The 11285-nt window shown below is 39.8% G+C and overlaps 2 long non-coding RNA genes across 3 annotated transcripts; both read left to right on the top strand.

The window, feature by feature from the left end:
• The first annotated feature begins 1170 nt into the window (after nt 1–1170).
• LOC149267738 (uncharacterized) lies at nt 1171–2136 on the top strand. Its single transcript, XR_016271473.1, has 2 exons — nt 1171–1555; nt 1634–2136. It is a non-coding gene; the product is annotated as an uncharacterized LOC149267738 (long non-coding RNA).
• A 1996-nt stretch (nt 2137–4132) lies between these two features.
• On the top strand, nt 4133–7840 carry LOC149267739 (uncharacterized). Of its 2 annotated transcripts, none has more exons than XR_016271472.1 (4): nt 4133–4354; nt 7107–7429; nt 7526–7600; nt 7668–7840. It is a non-coding gene; the product is annotated as an uncharacterized LOC149267739 (long non-coding RNA). The 2 variants fall into 2 exon arrangements; XR_016271471.1 differs by lacking the exon at nt 4133–4354 and adding an exon at nt 6499–7050.
• Nucleotides 7841–11285: the final 3445 nt, after the last annotated feature.

Consider the following 11285-nt stretch of genomic DNA (forward strand, 5'->3'; position numbering starts at 1 on the left):
TTTTAAGATAAGTGCATTTTGTGTTGTTTCCGTTTTGTTATTTGTTGTTTAATTTTGTTAATTTGTGAGTTCTTTTTATTTTTCTCGTTGCAGGTCAGCTATTATCATCTCCAGGGGCAGATAGAAGCGTTCGTTAGTCATCCTCGTCAAGTTTGTTGCCGTTTTTCAGGTGAGTATGTATTTTAAGTTTTTGCTAGTTATGGTTTAGTTATTAATTATATGAATTTTTGATCTTTCTCTTTGCAGGTAAGCTTATTAACTTCTATAAGGGCAGATAAAAGCATCGCTGTTCATCCTCGTCGAATTTGGCCGTTTTGCAGGTGAGTGTATATTGTGAACTTTTGCTCAATTCAAAATAGTTATTAATTAGATGATTCTTTATACTTTTCTCGTTTCAGGTAGGTTTATTAGCGTCTCCAGGGACAGTTAAAAGCATCGCTGATCATCTTCGTTGGATTTTTGGCCGCTTTGCAGGTGAGTGTATATTGTGAACTTTTGCTAGTTTTAATTTAGCTACTAATTAGATGATTCTTTGTACTTTTCTCGTTTCAGGTAGGTTTATTAGCGTCTCCAGGGACATTTGAAAGCATTGCTGATCATCTTCGTTGGATTTTTGGCCGCTTAGCAGGTGAGTTGTATGTTGTGAACTTTTGCTCAATTCAAAATAGTTATTAATTAGATGATTCTTTATACTTTTCTCGTTTCAGGTAGGTTTATTAGCGCATCCAGGGACAGTTAAAAGCATTGCTGATCATCTTCGTTGGATTTTTGGCCGCTTTGCAGGTGAGTGTATATTGTGAACTTTTGCTAGTTTTAATTTAGCTACTAATTAGATGATTCTTTGTACTTTTCTCGTTTCAGGTAGGTTTATTAGCGTCTCCAGGGACATTTGAAAGCATTGCTGATCATCTTCGTTGGATTTTTGGCCCGCTTAGCAGGTGAGTGTATGTTGTGGACTTTTGCTGGTTTCTATTTAGCTACTAATTAGATGATTCTTTTACTTTTCTCGTTTCAGGTAGGTTTATTAGCGTCTCCAGGGACATTTGAAAGCATTGCTGATCATCTTCGTTGGATTTTTGGCCCGCTTAGCAGGTGAGTGTATGTTGTGAACTTTTGCTCAATTCAAAATAGTTATTAATTAGATGATTCTTTATACTTTTCTCGTTTCAGGTAGGTTTATTAGCGCATCCAGGGACAGTTAAAAGCATTGCTGATCATCTTCGTTGGATTTTTGGCCGCTTTGCAGGTGAGTGTATATTGTGAACTTTTGCTAGTTTTAATTTAGCTACTAATTAGATGATTCTTTGTACTTTTCTCGTTTCAGGTAGGTTTATTAGCGTCTCCAGGGACATTTGAAAGCATTGCTGATCATCTTCGTTGGATTTTTGGCCCGCTTAGCAGGTGAGTGTATGTTGTGAACTTTTGCTGGTTTCTATTTAGCTACTAATTAGATGATTCTTTTTACTTTTCTCGTTTCAGGTAGGTTTATTAGCGTCTTCAGGGACAGTTAAAAGCATCGTTGATCATCTTCGTTGGATTATTAGCCGCTTTGCAGGTGAGTGTATATTGTGAACTTTTGCTCAATTCAAGATAGTTATTAATTAGATGATTCTTTGTACTTTTCTCATTTCAGGTAGGTTTATTAGCATCTCCAGGGACAGTTGAAAGCCTCGTTGATCATTTTCGTTGGATTTTTGGCCGCTTTGCAGGTGAGTGTATATTGTGAACTTTTGCTAGTTTTAATTTAGCTACTAATTAGATGATTCTTTGTACTTTTCTCGTTTCAGGTAGGTTTATTAGCGCATCCAGGGACAGTTAAAAGCATTGCTGATCATCTTCGTTGGATTTTTAGCCGTTTTGCAGGTGAGTGTATATTGTGTAAGGTTGTTTTCTCATTTTAGTATACGGCTACGCTCGTTGGCGTGGTTATGCTGGACGTTGTGGAGCTGGTACGCCAGCTCGGTGACATCATTGCTGGAGCTGCCTCGTACCCAGCGCTGAGATCCATCAGCTCTCTGGGGACGACTTCGTCACGCTCTGGAGTCCTCTGTGGGATTCGCTGGATTGTTTCGCCTGTACTTGTGATTTGTATTTGTTGTTTATTTTTCATTAATAAAGAAGTAACTATCATCATAATTTGCTCCATTTGTTTTTCTAGTCGCTCGAACATGGCCTTGTTTTGATCCAGCAGCTTTTCAAGGCTACTTGACCTGGCCTGCTCATCCTTTAGCTGCTGTTGCAGCCTAGCCAGGTGCCTTGCTGCTGGATTACGTCCATTTGATATGATTGTTGTAGTTGGTAGTTGTTTTGCTTTGTTGTTTATTGAGTATCTCTGTGTGTTAGTGTTAGCGGTGTGGCTGGTGGGCTTTGTAGTTGGCGTTTGGGATTGCTGCTGGTGTTTCTGTCGTCGCGTCTGTCTTTGTCGTAGTTGTTCTTGTTGTTGGTGTTGTGTTGCATTATGCGATCCACGCACCACGCTGCTATATGTCAGCTTGCGCTTTGTGCCTGGATTTAATGGCGTTTTTTTGTTTGTGCTTTGTTGTTGTCGTGATTGATGTTGTTGCTGTTGCTGTTGCAGTTTTGGCTGTCGCGTTAGTGTTAGTTGTTTTTGGTGTTGTTGTTGTTGTCTTGTTGTTTGTCGCACAGGTTGTGGTTGCTGTTGATGCCGCTGCTCAGTTTGTTGTTGCTGTTGGTGCTGTTGTTGATGCTGTTGTTGCTTTTGCAGTTTGTTTGCCGGCAAGTGCTTAACGGCTAGCAGCTTATTTCTAGCTTCTTTATATTTTGGGCAGCCTTTATAACAGCTCACATGCTCCCCTCCGCAGTTGTGGCACTTTGCTGGAGCATCTCGTGCTTTGGTGCACTCAGTGGATGGGTGGGGGCCAGCACATTTCATGCAGCGGAAAGGGCGGCGACAATAATTTTTTGTGTGCCCGAATGCCTGACAGCGATGGCATTGGGCTGGATCAATTGGCTTCGCCTGCCGCTCCACTTGCACCATTTGGTTGCTAATCATGTCCAGATCGCATATTTTGAGGTGGCTGCCATCGGGCATTGTCTGTAGCTCCACCTCAAAAACATTGAGTGGCGTGCCGGTGAAGCGATGCTTCATGGTGCGCACGAAGCGCACCACGAAGCCCAACTCCGACAGCTTAGCTCTCAGCCAATCACAGGGTATCGAGTGGTGTAATTTTTTAATTACAACTCGATAGCCTCTCTGATTGCGAGACTGATGTGTGTGCATCTGCACATTCTCAGCAGCCAGGACATCTATGATGGCTTTGTGCGTGGCCATATCGTCACAATGGATAGTGACACCAGCACTGTTGCTGCTTGTGGCAGCGCTAGTCACGAATCTGCCGACTGCTGGATGGCGTTGTAGCTTGTTGGTTAGTGACATTTTTTTTTTTTTTTTCTGTTCGTATGTCTAAAAATAACACACATTAGTGATCTCCGCCTCTTCCCATTCTCGTACATGAACAGCTGACCTGCAGCTGCATGATGAGGGGAAAAGTACGGGGATACTCTTTATTTATTTAATACTTCACAATAGCATTTTTTTATAAATATAAATAGCGCCTATTTTTCTGTTCGTATGTCTACAAAGAACACACATTAGTGATCTCCGCCTCTTCCCATTCTCGTACATGAACAGCTGACCTGCAGCTGCATGATGAGGGGAAGAGTACGGGGATACTCTTTATTTATTTAATACTTTACAATAGCATTTTTTTATAAATATAAATAGCGCCTATGAGATAATTAAAATCTAAAAAGGACTATATTTGTCGAAACTTTTCATTAAATGATTAAATTTAAATGGCCATACGTGCACAAAAATAACAGTGCAGCTTAATGTTACAAAATACAAATAAAAAGAGCAAGTTAAAGATAATTCAAAATAACAATAAAGTGCTTGAGTAGCTTACAATAGACTAATTAGATGAGTAAGATATAAGTTTAACAATAGTAATAGATGGCATTAATTAATATAATTCAATTTTTTCATTTATAAGCATCTACAAGATGCACAGAGAAAAATAGCCCCAAGTGGCCAATTGGAATAATAGAGAAAAGTCGAGACAAAGTCTGGTCATTTTCTCCAATACGGGCTCAAGCTAAAATTAGCTTAAATTACAAAAGTAAATGATAATTAATATAGATAATTAATTAAAAATAGTTTAACAATTCATTTTAGCAGTTTTGATTTCATTAACATTCATTCGATATATCGCAAGTGCAATTGAGTAAGTGACGATGCACCCCTGGCGTTGTGCCTATCGGGGTGCATAATCAAAACAAAACAAAAACAGCTGATTGAAAATTGCATTAAATGCAAATTTTATGCTGCTAATTGGTAAGTTTAAATATTAACAAGTAAATAATTGAAATTAATGATATTAATAATTAATATTAATTAATTATTATCTTTTTATATTTATGTGGCTGCTGTCATTCGGAATACAGACGGGCGCAATACTGGATATAGCAGGATTGCATTAATTGCAAGCTGACTAGCAGGTGAGTTTTGCAATATAAAAAATTAACAATTGAAAAAGTGATATTAATAAAGTTAACAATTAAGATTAATTAATTATTATCTTTATATATAAACAGCTGCTACCATACAAAGTGCAGAGGGGCCCAAAATTGGAAATAGTCGAATTTCATTAATTGCGAGCTGACTAGCAGGTAAGTGAATTTTGCATAAGTTAATAAAAACATTAAAAGATTATTAATGTTGATTTTTTCTTTGCAGAGCACATCAACTACGGCAAGGAGACTTAGCCAAGTGGGCTGCACAGCCAATAGGGCGTATATTTAAGTTAGTTTTTAGTTAATTCAAAATGTGCATTTAAGGCGCAAGCGCCGTCACATATGTTCCGTGCACATATATATGTATGTGCCGAAAATAAATTTTGAAATTGTAACTGAGTGTTTAATTTGTGTTTAAATAGTGTAATTACTTAACTCTGATCCCTATGTGATCCAAATACGACCCTATAGGCAGCAAGTGGTGATGGTGGTGGTAGTGGCCGCGGCATTGGCGCAATACCCTCGAAAACAGGTAGTCGTTGCGGCTGGTGGGCTGCTGTTTGTGCAGCTTCGTTGCGTTGCTGAGCCTCACGTCGGCGAAGGAATCGCTCCCTACTTTCAGCAATTTCATCGGCTTCCCGTTGTAGTTGTCGCTGGGTGCGTAGAGCAATGTCATTGGCCAAATGCATGCTTACGAGACTCGTGTATCTTGCCAATGTTATCCGCTGTGGGATGAACGGGTCGTAGGCAATGTTTTTGGCCAAGTTGTTGGTATGGACCCGGAGTCGATCATAGTATTTGGCGCAGAGATTGTTGAATATATCATCCGCAGATAAAACTTCTAGATCAGCTCTGATGCGCGCGTTCGAAACAAAGTACTGAGCACCAGAAATGGCTCTCAGAGCTTTGTTGTGTACGACTCGAATGCGGCTGAATTGCGCCTCAGATAGCAAAGCACCCCATACAGGCAGCGAGTATTGCCAAAGTGGAGCAACTAGCTGCTTGTATATGATGACTTTAGTCCTTAGAGTCAATTTACTGTCTTTATTGATGAGCCAATCTATCTTTTTAAGCCTAGCCCTGACCCTAGTAACGACCGTAGTGACATGTTGTGAGAATCGTAGTTTTGTGTCTAGAGTAACGCCCAAATACGAATGTGAGGTGCCATTTTCAATAGTTTCGTTGCCAATACGAATAGCCTGATATGGCGCTATAACTCGAAGCGTATGCATGATATGCATAGTCTTGTTTGCATTAATCGTAATGCACCACTTGCTCGCCCATTCAGCCAATCTATCCATGTAAGCTTGCTGCTGATTAAGCGCATCTGCTTGACGAAAGTCTGCCGAAATAACGATGACGTCGTCAGCATAAGTGGCAATCAAAGTCCCTCGCGGATAAGCTGGCCTCGGTATATCGCTGGTGTACACATTGTACAAGATAGGCCCAAGCAAGCTACCTTGTGGCACACCAGCGTGAATTTGCTTAATACCTGAGCGACAGCCACCGTGACACTCAACAATAAAAGTGCGATCTGTTAGATAGCAGCAGAGGATGCGGTAGAGAGCATCCGGCAATAGCATCTTGAGCTTATACTTCAAGCCTGTATGCCACACTCGATCAAAGGCTTCTTTGATATCCATGTACACAGCAGAGCAGTATTTATGGTCATCAAACGCTTTAATAATAAATTGGGTGACTCGACCCAATTGCTGTTCAGCTGAGTGCGCTTTGCGGAATCCAAACTGGTGGCTGGGAATCGCATTTATAAGAGTATCTTGCTCCAGCATACGGCTCAAAATAAGATACTCGAGTATCTTTGAGAGGCCAGACAGCAGACTTATTGGCCTGTATGATGCGACGTGTTGCGTAGGCTTGCCAGGCTTATGCACCATCTTCACCATCGCTAACTTCCAGCAAGAAGGGAAATGACCCAGTCTAAAAGAGTTATTGCATATTTTTCTGTTCGTATGTCTATGAAGAACACACATTAATGATCTCCGCCTCTTCCCATTCTCGTACATGAACAGCTGACCTGCAGCTGCATGATGAGGGGAAGAGTACGGGGATACTCTTTATTTATTTAATACTTTACAATAGCATTTTTTTATAAATATAAATAGCGCCTATGAGATAATTAAAACTAAAAAGGACTATATTTGTCGAAACTTTTCATTAAATGATTAAATTTAAATGGCCATAAGTGCACAAAAATAACAGTGCAGCTTAATGTTACAAAATACAAATAAAAAGAGCAAGTTAAAGATAATTCAAAATAACAATAAAGTGCTTGAGTAGCTTACAATAGACTAATTAGATGAGTAAGATATAAGTTTAACAATAGTAATAGATGGCATTAATTAATATAATTCAATTTTTTCATTTATAAGCATCTACAAGATGCACAGAGAAAAATAGCCCGAAGTGGCCAATTGGAATAATAGAGAAAAGTCGAGACAAAGTCTGGTCATTTTCTCCAATACGGGCTCAAGCTAAAATTAGCTTAAATTACAAAAAGTAAATGATAATTATTATAGATAATTAATTAAAAATAGTTTAACAATTCATTTTAGCAGTTTTGATTTCATTAACATTCATTCGATATATCGCAAGTGCAATTGAGTAAGTGACGATGCACCCCTGGCGTTGTGCCTATCGGGGTGCATAATCAAAACAAAACAAAAACAGCTGATTGAAAATTGCATTAAATGCAAATTTTATGCTGCTAATTGGTAAGTTTAAATATTAACAAGTAAATAATTGAAATTAATGATATTAATAATTAATATTAATTAATTATTATCTTTTTATATTTATGTGGCTGCTGTCATTCGGAATACAGACGGGCGCAATACTGGATATAGCAGGATTGCATTAATTGCAAGCTGACTAGCAGGTGAGTTTTGCAATATAAAAATTTAACAATTGAAAAAGTGATATTAATAAAGTTAACAATTAAGATTAATTAATTATTATCTTTATATATAAACAGCTGCTACCATACAAAGTGCAGAGGGGCCCAAAATTGGAAATAGTCGAATTTCATTAATTGCGAGCTGACTAGCAGGTAAGTGAATTTTGCATAAGTTAATAAAAACATTAAAAGATTATTAATGTTAATTTTTTCTTTGCAGAGCACATCAACTACGGCAAGGAGACTTAGCCAAGTGGGCTGCACAGCCAATAGGGCGTATATTTAAGTTAGTTTTTAGTTAATTCAAAATGTGCATTTAAGGCGCAAGCGCCATCACATATGTTCCGTGCACATATATATGTATGTGCCGAAAATAAAATTTTGAAATTGTAACTGAGTGTTTAATTTGTGTTTAAATAGTGTAATTACTTAACTCTGATCCCTATGTGATCCAAATACGACCCTATAGGCAGCAAGTGGTGATGGTGGTGGTAGTGGCCGCGGCATTGGCGCAATACCCTCGAAAACAGGTAGTCGTTGCGGCTGGTGGGCTGCTGTTTGTGCAGCTTCGTTGCGTTGCTGAGCCTCACGTTGGCGAAGGAATCGCTCCCTACTTTCAGCAATTTCATCGGCTTCCCGTTGTAGTTGTCGCTGGGTGCGTAGAGCAATGTCATTGGCCAAATGCATGCTTACGAGACTCGTGTATCTAGCCAATGTTATCCGCTGTGGGATGAACGGGTCGTAGGCAATGTTTTTGGCCAAGTTGTTGGTATGGACCCGGAGTCGATCATAGTATTTGGCGCAGAGATTGTTGAATATATCATCCGCAGATAAAACTTCTAGATCAGCTCTGATGCGCGCGTTCGAAACAAAGTACTGAGCACCAGAAATGGCTCTCAGAGCTTTGTTGTGTACGACTCGAATGCGGCTGAATTGCGCCTCAGATAGCAAAGCACCCCATACAGGCAGCGAGTATTGCCAAAGTGGAGCAACTAGCTGCTTGTATATGATGACTTTAGTCCTTAGAGTCAATTTACTGTCTTTATTGATGAGCCAATCTATCTTTTTAAGCCTAGCCCTGACCCTAGTAACGACCGTAGTGACATGTTGTGAGAATCGTAGTTTTGTGTCTAGAGTAACGCCCAAATACGAATGTGAGGTGCCATTTTCAATAGTTTCGTTGCCAATACGAATAGCCTGATATGGCGCTATAACTCGAAGCGTATGCATGATATGCATAGTCTTGTTTGCATTAATCGTAATGCACCACTTGCTCGCCCATTCAGCCAATCTATCCATGTAAGCTTGCTGCTGATTAAGCGCATCTGCTTGACGAAAGTCTGCCGAAAGAACGATGACGTCGTCAGCATAAGTGGCAATCAAAGTCCCTCGCGGATAAGCTGGCCTCGGTATATCGCTGGTGTACACATTGTACAAGATAGGCCCAAGCAAGCTACCTTGTGGCACACCAGCGTGAATTTGCTTAATACCTGAGCGACAGCCACCGTGACACTCAACAATAAAAGTGCGATCTGTTAGATAGCAGCAGAGGATGCGGTAGAGAGCAACCGGCAATAGCATCTTGAGCTTATACTTCAAGCCTGTATGCCACACTCGATCAAAGGCTTCTTTGATATCCATGTACACAGCAGAGCAGTATTTATGGTCATCAAACGCTTTAATAATAAATTGGGTGACTCGACCCAATTGCTGTTCAGCTGAGTGCGCTTTGCGGAATCCAAATTGATGGTTTGGGATCGCATTTACAAGAGTATCTTGCTCCAGCATACGGCTCAAAATAAGATACTCGAGTATCTTTGAGAGGCCAGACAGCAGACTTATTGGCCTGTATGATGCGACGTGTTGCGTAGGCTTGCCAGGCTTATGCACCATCTTCACCATCGCTAACTTCCAGCAAGAGGGGAAATGACCCAGTCTAAAAGAGTTATTGCATATCAAGACGAGATACAGAATAGCCTTCATCGGCAGCGCTTTAATGGTGTGATTATCAATTTGATCCAATCCAGCCGCTTTTTTGTTCTCTAGCGTGCTGATGTGACTGATGACCTCAGCCGCAGTGACTGGCCGAAATGAGACTGAAGCAGTCAAAGATGGCTGGCTAACTTGAGCCTCGATCTCGGCCAGATCACTGGGCGGCGTAGTCACGATTGGCTGAAAACGCTGCTCAAGACTTGCAGCAAATGTTTCGGCCTTCTCGGCTGTTGTTTTTTTTTTTTTTTTTTTTTTTTTTTTTGTTGAATAGTCAGGTCTGCTCAAGGCTGTGCCCTAGACTGACTGACTATATTTATTTATTTACTGCTATACTACTGTATAATATAGTAAATTTGTTGACGCCTACTGTGTGTAGATCTCAAATGTGAGTTTTACATTAGATGTGAAGTGACATACAAAAGTAGTTTGATAAATTTTGCGTAAATTTGTTGACGCCTACTGTGTGTAGATCCCAAATGAGTGTTACATTAAATGTGAAGTGACATACAAAAGTAATTTGATAAATTTGTGTAAATTTGTTGACGCCTACTGTGTGTAGATCCCAAATGTGAGTGTGAAGTGAAATACAAAAGTAGTTTGTTTAATTATGTTTCAGTGAATGTAAAGATTTCTTGATTGAGAATTGCATCCGGCCAGGAAACGTCATCTCTTCCGGGACTGGCATCCTGTTTGGGATTCAAAATCTGTATGGAAGAACCAGTATTTTAACTGGAGCCAGGATCCTGTCTGGAACCGTCGATTTGAATAAGATTGACATCTCGACTAGAGCCAATATTTCGACTGGGAATGGAATTTTGTCTGGAGCCATCGACCTGATTGAAACCATTATTTTGACTGGAGCCAGTATCTTGCCTGAAACTATCGTCCCGCCTAAAACTGATATTCTGATATGAGTTGAAGTTCCGATTTAAGTTAACAGGATGATTAAAAGTAGAAACTGCATTTTTAGAAGGGATAGTAGCAACATATATGCAACCATGTGCCCGTCTCTGCTTGGCCTGTAATAGTTCCCATTTCCGCTTAAATATGTTTGATTGCAAGTGATTGTTGAGCATCACGGAGTAACGCTTCCACTTCAGCCGTTGCGGAATGCACGGGTAGTTACCAATTCGTCTTGCCTCAGGATTGGGATGAGCAAGAAGCCGGCTCACATATTTATAACACAGTTTATTATAGATGCTTTCAACAGTGTCTACTTGCAGATCTATATGAAGTGTGTTATTACTGACATACCACGGTGCACCTGTTATTTCTCTAAGTATTTTATTTTGTGCTACTTGCAGCTTATTAAATCTGGTCTCGCATATCAGCGCGCCCCATATAGGAAGAGCATATTGCCAAATCGGCGCAATAAGCAGCTTATATAGTAATATTTTAAGTTTTAGTGGCAGCTTACTTCTAGCTCCAATTATCCACTTTAACTCTTTAGTTCTCGTTCTAAGCTTGCCAATTATATTATTAATATGAGTTTTTAACAACAGTTTGTTATCCAGTTGTATGCCCAAATATCTATGGCTAGTTTTGTTGTCAATATTATTACCCGCAATTGTGACAACACTTTGATGATCATATTGTACTTGTCGAATTGAATGTATCACATGAACTGTTTTGGAATAGTTGAGTTTGATACACCATTTTTTGGTCCATTCGTGAAATGTGTTGAGATATTGATTAAGGTGTTGTACAGCATGTGTCAAACTAATATTGCTCGAGAGAATTGCAGTGTCATCAGCATATGTTCCTAGCATCATGCGTGCAGTTGGGCGTCGAACGCTGGATATGGCTGGTAGTGGCATGTCCGCAGTGTAGAAATTATACAGAATTG

This window comes from Drosophila arizonae, unplaced genomic scaffold (assembly GCF_054131065.1).
Source record: "Drosophila arizonae isolate 15081-1271.41 unplaced genomic scaffold, UAZ_ARI_1.0 ARI_Backbone_140, whole genome shotgun sequence".
Classification (NCBI taxonomy): domain Eukaryota; kingdom Metazoa; phylum Arthropoda; class Insecta; order Diptera; family Drosophilidae; genus Drosophila; species Drosophila arizonae.